Source organism: Muntiacus reevesi, chromosome 16 (assembly GCF_963930625.1).
Source record: "Muntiacus reevesi chromosome 16, mMunRee1.1, whole genome shotgun sequence".
NCBI classification, from domain to species: domain Eukaryota; kingdom Metazoa; phylum Chordata; class Mammalia; order Artiodactyla; family Cervidae; genus Muntiacus; species Muntiacus reevesi.
Genome location: NC_089264.1, coordinates 37,461,483 through 37,473,952, shown reverse-complemented (window position 1 = coordinate 37,473,952; position 12,470 = coordinate 37,461,483).

Below are 12,470 nucleotides of genomic sequence, written 5' to 3'. Positions count from 1 at the left end.
GATTGTAGTACTCGTGTCACTGGGATCTCCTTTCTTGCTGGCTTTGAGGAGGTTAAACTCCACATGGAGGATGCCACATGGCAAAGAGATGCAGGTGGTTTCTAGGAGATGAGAGTGGCCTCTGGCCAACAGTCAGCAAAAACCTGAACTTTTCGATTGTAAAACTATAATGAACGAGTTTTGATAACGATCTGAGTGAGTATAAATCCTAGCCTAATTAGGCCTCAGATGAGCCTACAGACCAGTCCACCATGACCACGACTTTCTCAGACATTATATAGAGGACCTAGCTAAGCCATGCCCAGACGCCTGCCCAGCAGAAACTGTGAGATATTAAGTATTCATTGTTTTAAGGTATGATGTTTGCAGCAATTTGTTATACAAAAATGGAAAACTAAAACTGTCTATAAGGACATTTAGAAAAAAGAATTTGTTTGACAAAAGATCAAACAGCTAGTGGTGGAGCCGGAAAGAGAGCTCAGAGAGTTTTAGTGCAAAGTCCTCCTCATTCCTAACCATTGTATTCTACTATCTTTATATCAGACAACAGAAACTCCTTAAGGAAGATTACTATTTTTATTTAAGGGAAGCAATATTGTTATATAAAGACTATGGCTTTGGAGTTAAAAGGAAGTTATCATGATCTTTGTTGTTGTCAGTTGCTAAGTTGTGTCTCACTCTTTGTGACCGCAGGATTGCAGCATGCCAGGCTTCTCTGTCCTTCACCATCTCCCAGAGTTTGCTCAAATTCATGTCTATCAAGTTGGTGATGCTATCCAACTACCTCATTATCTGTTGTCCCTTTCTCCTCCTGCCCTCAAACTTTCCCAGCATCAAGGCCCATTGGCACTTCAGCATCAGTCCTTCCAATGAATATTCAGGGTTGATTTCCTTTAGGATTGACTGATATGATCTCCTTGCTGTCCAAGGGACTCTAAACAGTCTTCTCCAATACCACAATTCAAAAGGATCAATTCTTCAGTGCTTGACCTTCCTTATGGTCCAACTATCACATCCATACATGACTATTGGAAAAACCATAACTTCAGCTATATGGATCTTTGTCACAAAGTGATGTCTCTGCTTTTTAATACACTGTCTAGGTTTGTCATCTCCTATAAGAGTGAACATTAACATTTTAGGAATCAGCGAACTAAAATGGACGGGAATGGATGAATTTAATTCAGATGACCATTATGTCTTCTACTGTGGGCAAGAATTCCTTAGAAGAAATGGAGTATCATCATCTTGGATTTGCCAGTTACTATAATTTAGAGGCAAATTGCTAAACTTAATTAGGCTTGTTTTCTCATTTGCAAATTGATATCAACTTTAGAGCTTGTTTTGAAGATTAAATCATGTGTTATATATAAAAAGCCCCAAACAATATAGACATTCAATAAACATTTTTGTTTAATTTCTTTTATTCTCCCACCATGTAATATCCCCTGTATGAGTTTCACAATGAGAATTAGCAATTTCAATAATTCTTTAGAATCTGTTTTTCTAAAGGAAGCCAACACCTCTTTGAATGTGATGCTGGCTTTTTACTGGTATCTATCTTAACATAGGCAGAGAAGGCAATTGCACCCCACTCCAGTACTCTTGCCTGGAAAATCCCATGGATGGAGGAGCCTGGTGGGCTGCAGTCCATGGGGTCACTAAGAGTCAGACACGACTGAGCAACTTCACTTTCATTTTTCACTTTCATGCATTGGAGAAGGAAATGGCAATCCACTCCAGTATTCTTCCCTGGAGAATCCCACGGAGGGGGGAGCCTGGTGGGCTGCCGTCCATGGGGTCACACAGAGTTAAACATGACTTGATGCGACTTAGCAGCAGCATTTCAACATAGGCAGAAGACAGAATTATGTGCTCCAAGATGGTACACTAATATGAATTCTTTACAACCATGTAGGAAATTCATCTTGGCTAGCTCTTCCTAAAACCCAGAGAACTGGCAAGAGTCAGTGATGAAGGAGTTAAAAGAGATTGCTATTGGCAAGTCTTCTTAAATGAAGTGCCTGTTACCAACAATGGGGAACTGGCAAAGAGAGGGGAGTTGGTGATAATAGAAGGAGGGTAAATAAATTGGGACAAATTTCACTTCTATAGGCAAGACGGGATGGCAGAGGCAGTTATAAAGGGTCTTTTATGAAAAGCATTTCAAAAGACTATGATAAAAATACACTATAAAATACCTTCTTAGTGTATTAACCAACAGCTAAGTTTAGACAAATAAGAACAATTTCAATCTACTCTTGGAAGTCTTGATGTAGCTGAAAGTTCTTACAGCAGAAGGGAAAAAAAAAAGTTTGAATGCAGTCTGAAGAAAATATTCTTGCCTTATTGAACCAGGTTGAACAGAAACCACACTGGAAAGCAAATGGAAGGCAAATGCCTGAAGATGGATGATGTATAAGAGGCAAGATTCTCTGAAAGGAGACTGAGGTCTTGGTGGTAGAGGGATGAAGTCTATCGATGAGTAAGATGTCTGAGAGAAAAGAAGACCACTCCTTTAAATGCAGGCAATAAATGCAGCTGGATCCCAGAGAAGACCTTTCCTGGTCCCAGTGTGGCTACAGTTAAATGTTAGTGCTGGTGGAACATGTGTGGAAACCTATTGTCTGAGCCCTGTAGTTGAACCCTTGACAGAGAACTGACTGACTCACTTTTTCACAGAACTCTTAAGCTTAAAAGCCTAATTTGGAGACAGAAAGATATGAAGCAGAAAAGGACAAATAAAAGGCTTCAGAACAGAAGTTTACATGTGGCAGAATTTTGAATTCTCTCCACCAGCTAGACATTGACTGTAAATTTTTACAAAAGGCATATGACCTATGATTTTAAATATTCAGTGAAATGATTTTATTAGAACTTTCAAATGAAAGCAACAAAATGGAAGTTTGAAATAATGTATTAAAGTGTAAAACAAATGTGAGACTAATCTATGTTCGCTAATGAGTTGTGAAATAATGATGGAATATCAGGAGACAGCATCATTTATAATATACCTTTGCTTTAAACTGTTTTGTTATTGGTTTTGCCTTCAAAATACGTTGAGAATCCAATTATTTCTCCTCACCTCTGCTACCACCACACCAGTCATTATAGCATCATCTCTCTCTCTCTGTAACTATTCTAGTGACTTGTGAGTTTCTTCATGTCTAAATTTAGCCCCCTAAATTCTATTTTCTATATGAAATACATATTGTAAGTGACAACTTATGTTATTCTTTTGCTCAAAGTCTGCCAATAGTTTGGTATTTAATTAAAAACAAAATCCAAATCCTTTTCATGGCTTACAAAACTCTTCATGATCAGATATCAGATCCCATCACTTCGTTGTTCCCATCTCCTGACACTCTCATCCTTCCTGGACTTGGTAACACAAGAATAGTAAGTGATAGAATCAGGTTTTTACCTCCGTGTGTTTTAATTACACAATCCTGCCAGCAATCACAACATCCTTTTCTCAATAATGGCATGCTTGATCTCAATAATCACTTTTATTTTTCTTAATGTTTCAGGACCAGCTGTATGCTAAATGCATGCTAAGTCACTTAAGTTGTGTTTGACTCTGTGCAACCCTATGGACTGCAGCCTGCCAGGCCTCTGTCCATGAGATTCACCAGACAAGAATACTGGAGTCGATTGCCATGCCCTCCTACAGGGGATCTTCCAGACCCAGGGGTCGAACCCATGACTCCTGCTTTGCAGACAGATTCTTCACTGCTGAGCCATCGGGGAAGCCCCATCTGCTAAGTAATTTATCCTAAAAATTTTCCTGGAATCAAGGTTAAACTTTGGCTCTGGAAATCAAATGCTTATTGTTTGTAGATTTCTGATGCCTTTGAAGTTTTCTATGATTCCTCATAAACTTCATACAGTATGTGCCTTTAAAGTATTTAAAATCTATGAACCAGTAATTTATAATCTGTGAATCTATCCAATGTGTGCATATTTAAGTACAGGTAGAATTATGTACATTGACATCAAAGTTTTACATGCATTGATCTGTACTGTCAGATTTGCATATTAATATAAAAACAGGAATGTGAATGTAACAATTGCTGAATGGTAGGCACATCTGGGCTTCCACTATGGCTCCATGGTAAAGAATCCACTTGCCCATTTACCGATGGAGGAGATACAGGTTCGATCCCTGGGTTGGGAAGATCCTCTGTAGGAGGAAATGACAACCTGCTCCAGTATTCTTGCCTGGAGAATCCCACAGACAGAGGAGATGTGTGGGCTATAGTCCACAAAGTCTTAAAGAACCGGCACAATTGAATACTGGGTGGGTGGATGAGGTACATCTGCTGTGATGCTTGTCAATCCAGAGTACAGTTAATGGTAAGAATTTGAGCATCTATCATTAGAGATCACAACTCCTCTCTAAGTGAAGATTGTCTCCTTTTGGTTGCAGTGAGGTCAATTCCACAGCAGTCATTCACCAGGTAAGTTTCCTAAACCCATTTTGCTCTACATCCCACTTAGTCTGATGACAACTCAAACTTTCAGCATTTCGCTCCACCAAAGCTCACCCACGAAACGCTCATTCCTATAGTGGTATGAACTTTGTTCTCAAGTAATCACATCACTGCCTCAGTTTTTCTCTAAATGCTATGTTTCCCTGGATCTTCTCTTTTCCATTCAGTGTGTGCCTTGAGGGTTCCTTTTTACCTTTTATTTACCAATTTATTTTCTCTTTCAGTTCTGTACCTTAGCATGAGCTTCTCTTTGCCTGGGCAACACCTGATGTTCTTACAGATTTTGGCTCTGGTACCTCCTTCCCAAGCCCTTCCCCCATCCTCACATTCCTACACCATTTACTATTTGAAAATGTTGGTCACACATTGCATTTCCTTCTAAAAATGCATTTATCACACTATTGACTGTTTTCTTTATGCATTGTTATTAAATGGGCTTCCCAGGTGGTTCAGAGGTAAAGAATCTGCCTGCCAATGCAGGAGATACAGGAGACCCAGGAAACTGCTCAATCCCTGGGTCCAGAAGATCCCCTGGAGTAGGAGTCAGACACAACTAAGTCACTGAGCACAGGCGTAAGCACAAGCTCCGGTTATCAAGTAAGCCTCCAAGGGAAAAGGGCTATCTGTCTTCACATGTTTATCACTACCATGCACTTTTAAGGTGAAGTCGTTCAGTCGTGTCCGACTCGTTGTGGCCCCACGGACTGTAGCCTACCAGGCTCTTCCATCCATGGAATTTTCCAGGCAAGAGTACTGGAGTGGGTTGCCATTTAGTTTTAGGAAAAGCCCAGATACATCTAGCACTGGCTTTAAAGGATAAGTAAACTAGAGGTTAGAGAAACAGGGTAAGTCTGAGTGATGGGATACTTAACACTTAATCATCTGACACAGAAGATAAATGACATTTTCCCTCCCTTTCGGTGTACTTTTTTCTTGAACACATTATTTTCTATTAGCATTTCTTTCTATAACATATTTTGCCTTGCTATGAAACACTCAAAATAATGGAAATTATAAAAAGATAATTATATAAAGTTATATAAAAGGGAATTATCTAAATATCACAATTTTTAAAAATTTACCTAACTTTTTTTAAATTTTACTTTACCTTTTACTTTAAGTATAACCATTTGTTCTCTGTGCATTCCTTCATAATGGCATATACCTCATCCCCTCTTCTTGTATTTGGTATTTATTTCTCCCTTGTTTCTATACCTTTATCGTTTATAACTATATTCATGAAGCAAGTGATTTTATTCTTTATGTTCTAAAACTTTATATCAATTATTTATATAAATAGTATTCATATTATGTTCTAAAAGTTTATATCAACTTTAGGTATTGACCAAGTCTGTAGTCATCTGAAGGCTTGACTGTATCCTTTCTGAGATAATGTACTCATATGGCTAGTGGGAGAAGACACCCATTTCTCTACACATGGGTCTCCCCAGAGGGCCACTGGAGAATCTAGCTATCCCAGAGTGAGTGATGCAAGAAAGCAAGACAGAAGTCATGTGTTTTGTGTGACCCAGCTCAGGAAATCATGTGCTCTTATTTCCATGGTATCTTATTGGTTACAGAAGCCAGTCCTATTTAATGTATGAGGAGTAAACAAGGGCATAACTAGGAGCTAAGGATTGAGAGCCCCCTTGGGGACTGGCAACTGCAGATGTCTAATGGTTTTACAAGGTCTTTAATACTGAGTCAAAGACCTCGCCTTAAAGTGATATTGGAGGCTTTAAGCAAGGGGTAGGTATGTCTGATTTTTTTCTCACTGTTACAAATTCAGCTTGCTGTCTACAGCCAAGAATCAAAGTATAGAAGTGGTTTCAACAGTCACATTTTATAAACCTTACTCCAGCTTCTGGTTTCTAGCAATGAAGTTAAACCAGGTCCTCTGCTCACATGGAACACTGTCAAGTAACCTGCAGCTTTCCACTGATAGGTATAGAGTCTACTAAATGTATGCTTTAGTCCCATGCAATGTCTTGTGGTCTGATTCTGGTAAATATGACTTTTGCTTTGATTCCCATATATGGCTAAATATGTATTTTTTTACATATCATTACCTTGCATTTGCCACAGAAGGAGTATATCAAAGTGCAAAGTTTACTGTTTTAATTGGTAGTTTTCCGGGATCACCAGCCAGACAAACAAACTTGTTGCATACTTTTGAAATTTATAATGCAGTTTTAAAATCAGTTTATGCATGACTTCTGGGGGGAAAAAAGAGTAGCAGTGGGCACCTAGAGTCATTGTTAGAGTGCCAGAGGTGATTTCTTAAAAATCATGAGGTGTGAAGAAGAAAGATTGGTTATATCATCCAGACTCAATTTAAGACATAGGTAGGAGAATAGTAAAAAATTGGTCATAAAGATGTAGCAGATCCTTAGCTTTAGAGAAGTCGAAGGTAAAATGGTAGCTTTCCTCAAACACTGCCACCAATCATAGTCTCAGTTTTGTCCTACTCTTTGTGACCCCATGGACTGTAGCCCATCAGGCTTCTATGTCCATGGGATATTCCAAGCAAGCATACTGAAGTGGGTTGCCATTCCCTTCTCCAGAGGATCTTCTTGACCCAAGGATCAAACCCAAGTCTCTTGTGTCTCCTGCATTGGCAAGTGGATTCTTTACCACTAGCACCACCTGGGAGGCCCATCAATCACAAACTGGTATCTAATTATGGTTACTTCATGGTCTGAGAATATAGATTGGATACAAATATAGAATAGAATAGATTAGAATAGAATAGAACAGAATTCTGGGCTACATGTATGAATAGCCACTTCACTATTTTTTGGCAGATTGATTATTATTGGAACTGTGTTCATTTGTATGATTTAGATTACTTTATTTTACTTGGTTTCTTTCTGATATTGTCTGGCATTTCTTCTTTAGTGAATCTCTTCACATTAATTGTAATTCCACTGTTTGAGTTAATCTGACACTTGCAATCCATATGATATCTTATTTACTTATTTATAAATTATCTCATGACAAACTATGAAATCCATGTCCAAATGACTATCATCACTCAGCCACTCAAGCAGTCTTGGAAAATAATAGATAGCATTAGAAATGTTAATGCCCAAGCAGAAAATTGTTTTGACTAGTGAATTTGAGAATTTATCAAGAATTATCCTTTCATTTTATTACCAGATAAATGTTTACAAGGTCAATTTCTCTGTCCAATATAATGACAACATAGAAAGCTTCAAGTGCACATTGAGTGTCAAATACAATTCTCTGAAAAAATGAATAAAATTTTATATAAAACATTAAAAATGTTAAGCGTTTATATTTACAAATAAAATAAGAACATGAAACTAAAGCATAAAAGGAAGTTGAAATTTCAGAGATGATTGAAGTGTCATCAAGGGAAAGAAAAATGAGAAAAGTGTATAGATTTCAAGAGGATTCGTATTCAGTCTGTATATGAGTTATGATACCCTAACCTTATCCTCTGACTTTGAATGTTGAAATAAACCATATTTCCAATAAAGTAGATGCTTTTGGAACAAACTTAATTTTGCAATATTAAAAAAAAAATATCCTGAAGTGTTAGGAAAAGGAACTCAAGTCCAAAGAGCTATTTCCAAATAAAATAAGCAGAAACAGACTAATAAAGATCTTGTAAGGCCAACCAGTCCATCCTAACAGAGATCAGTCCTGGGTGTTCATTGGAAGGACTGATGCTGAAGCTGAAACTCCAATACTTTGGCCACCTCATGTGAAGAGTTGACTCATTGGAAAAGAGCCTGATGCTGGGAGGAATTGGGGGCAGGAGGAGAAGGGGACGACAGAGGATGAGATGGCTGGATGGCATCACTGACTTGATGGGCATGAGTTTGAGTAAGCTCCGGGAGTTGGTGATGGACAGGGAGGCCTGGCGTGCTGCGATTCATGGGGTCGCAAGGAGTTGGACATGACTGAGCAACTGAACTGAACTGAACTGAAGTTCAAATGAACGCACCATCAGAACTGAGTGATATTGAGCTGCCTGAGCTGTTTGTATATTTTGGAGACTAATTGCGTCTCAGGTGCTTCATTTGCAAATATTTTCCCCCAATCTGAGGATTGTCTTTTGTTTTCTTTATGATTTCTTTTGCTGTGTAAAAGTTTTTGCATTTAGCCAGGTCCCATGTATTAATTTTTGTTTTCATTCTTACTACCTAGGCAGTGGGTTAAAAAAGATCTTGCTGTGATTTGTGTCTAAGAGTGTCCTGTTTATATTTTCCTCTAAGAGTTTTATGGCATCCAGCCTTAAACATTTAGGTTTTTAATACATTTTGAGTTTATTTTTGTGTATGGTGTTAGGGAGTGCTTTAAATTTGTTCTTTGGCATTTAGCCGTCCAGTTTTTGCAGCACCACCTATTGAAGAAGCTGTCTTCTCTCCATTTTATATTCTTGCCTTCTTTGTCATAGATTAGATAACAATAGGTGTGCAAACTTATCTCAGATCTTTCTATCCTGTTCCATTGATCTATATTTCTGCTTTTGTGCCAGTACCATACTGGATTGATTATTGTAGCTTAGTAGTATAGTCTGAAGTCAGGGTATTTGATTCTTCCAGCTCAGTACTTCTTTGTCAAGATTGCTTTCACTATTCAGGGTGTTTTGTGTTTTCATATAAAGTATGAAATTTTTTGCTCTAATTCTGTGAAAAATGACCATAATTTGAGAGGGACTGCACTTAATCTGTAGATTGCTTTGGGTAATATAGTAATTTTCACAATATTGATTCTTCTAACCCAAAAACATGATATATATCTCCTTCTGCTTGTATCATCTTTGATTTTTTTCTGTATGTTATCATTTTCTGCATAAAAGTCTTTTGCCTCATTATGTAGGTTTATTCCTAAGTATTTTATCCTTTTTGATGCAATGGTAAATGGGATTGTTTCCTTAATTTCTCTTTCTGATCTTTTGTTGTTAGAATATAGGAATACAGGAGATTTCTGTGTATTAATTTTGCATCCTGTAACTTTACCAAATTCATTGATGAGCTCTAATAGTTTTCTGGTAGCATGTTTAGGCTTTTCTGTGTGTAGTATCATGTCATATGCAAAGGGACATTTTTACATCTTCTTTTCCAATTTGAATTGCTTTCATTTTATTTTTTTTCCTTCTCTGATAGCCATGGCTAAGACTTCCAAAACTATGCTAAATGAAAGTGGTGAGAGTGGACATCTTTGTGTTAATCCTGATCTTATAGGAAAAGCTTTCACCTTTTACCATTGAGTATATTAACAACCCAGTCAAAATATGGGTGGAAGGCCTAAATAGACATTTCTTCAAAGAAGATATACAGAAGTCCAACAAACACATGAAAAGATACTCAACATCACTAATTATTAGAGAAATGAAAATTAAAATTACAATGACATATCACCTCACACTGGTCAGAATGGTCATCATTAAAGAATCTACAAACAATAAATACTGAAGAGGGTGTGGAAAAAAGGGAACCCTCCCGAACTGAAAAAAGGGAATGTAAATTGGTACAGCCACTATGGAGAGCAGTATAAAGGTTTCTTTAAAAAACTAAAAATAGAAATACCATATGACCCCCAAATCCCCTTCTTAGTCATATATCCAGAGAAAACCATAATTCAAAAGGATGCCTGTACCTTGATGTTCATTGCAGCACTGTTTGCAATAGCCAGGCCATGGAAATGACCTAAATGTCCATTGACAGAGGAATGGGTATAGAAGATGTGGTACATACACATGATGGAATATTGCTTAGTCATTAAAAGGGTTGAAATGGTACCATTTACAGAGACGTGGATTGACCTAGAGGTTGTCATACAGAGTGAAATAAGTCAGATAAAAACAAATATCATATAGTGTTACTTATATGTGGAATCTAGAAAAATGGTAAGAGAAGTACTTATTTGCAAAGCAGAAATTGAGTCACAGATACAGAGAACAAATTTGGCTACCAAAGGAGGGGGATGAATTGGGAGATTGGGAATGACATGCATATGCTGCTGTGTATAAAATAGATTACCTGCTGTTAGCACAAGGAACCCTACTCAGCACTCTTTGGTGACCTAATTGGGAAGAAAATCTTTACAGAAAGAAATTGACGCAATGTTGTAAAGCAACTCTACTCCAGTGAAAACAAATATAAAAAATAAATAAACTGAGTGATGGCCATATGCTAGATACTGTGAAGGTTACTTTGAAATACAGGATGCAGGTAATTCTCAAAAATGAAGTTAGGCATTTAAATCTATTATCTAGCTGCCAATGGAGAATGAAATAGTTCCTAGGTCCTTAACTCTAAGCAAATATTTCAAGTTCCTGATGGCCTTCAGATTCTTTAGTTTGCTAAAACATTCTAGTAAAACACTGAAAATAATCTAAAAGGAGAAATAATTATAACCAGTTTTAAAAGACAGAATTAAAAAATCTACATAAGTACACCTGACCTTAGTGTTGAGATGGAAGAATAATGCTGCACACTTAGTATGTTTTTGTATTTCTCTAATTCTAATAACATTGAAACAGTGGTTTTCCGGAGTCAAAGCATAGCTAATGTATACTGTTAAAGAAACCCAGATAAGGAAATTATTTAGCAAGCATCTTGAAAAGCACACAATGCATATAAATATACACTTGTGTCAACCGACACTAATGTTACCAATTCTGTAAAATTGGTGAACTTCATTCATTATAAAACATTAATCACTGTTTGTTCTGCCCAAAAATGTTCAACAGTGGGAGAACCTCCTGCCAACTTTTTACACATGGAATAAGAACTTATTTTTTAAAGCATGATGCCTTTCTAGGTTGTATATTAGACAAAGTAACAACACTTTTTAAAGATTTTGCATACTGTTTTATATCTGTAAACACATTCTGTCCTCACAGAAGTTTTGTAAATTGTTAAAGATAGCTATTTTTATTTTATAGAATTTATACCAGGCTTTCCAAGATCACACAATTTTACCCAAAGCCTTGTCTCCAGTTAGGGGACAAGGTTAAACTCAAACACAGGTTTTCTAATTTCTTTCATGAAATCCATCCTTTAAGATGCAGCACAAAATATCCCTCCTCTGAGAAGAGAACATTAGACTTTTCTCAGTTATCATTAATATCTTAGGCATATTTGCAATATATCACCCATCATGTTATAGCCAAATGCAAAAGGAAGAATAAGACTGGAGGCAGATAAGTATTAAGTAAACAGTGTATCAAATAAGAAGCCAGTGTTTTGGACAGTTCTTTAGATCAGTTAAAGACAAGAAAAAAATTAGAAAAGAACAATAATGGCTAAATATCATAGGATAACTGATCAGTGATGAAAAGTTTGTGAGTTATGAATTCAGAGATTAGTTGGGGCAGCCATTTTTAATTTTCTACACTGGTTGGGAAATCTATCTGGGTTACTTTATTGAGCTCATTAACATACCTTAGAAAAACCAAATGAAATATTTGTCAGAAAGAATTATCTGGAAAGAAATTAGTGAGCTCAGTGTTGCATATCTTTGTGGATATTGCCACACCAAAATTAATTACAATTATTAATAACGATTTTCTCTGGGGATGCTTCTTCTGCCACCCAAATACGTCATTCTGTGCCAAGACTGAATGTGTTTTGTGCTTTCTTTGAATGTTATCACATATTTTAAGAAGGCTGGGAATAATGGCAACTCTGGATCAAAGATTTTAGAAAAGAAAGGACATATTAGAAATGCAGCTACTCAAATATACCTAAAGAAATACATATATAAGTTAGCAGGATCAACAAGGAAAAACTGACTTTTGCAAAAGAGTTGTATTTGGCAATATTTCTTACCTAGACATGTCTACTATTAATAATTCCATGAATATTAATGGAAGCTTTCTGTTTACATGACAGAGAAAATAGCTATATTTGATGTGGAAATATTAAATGACTATCTATCATAGCTGGGCAAAACTGGCTGCATTTAGCTGGATGCTGGCTAAAATATTAGACCTTACAT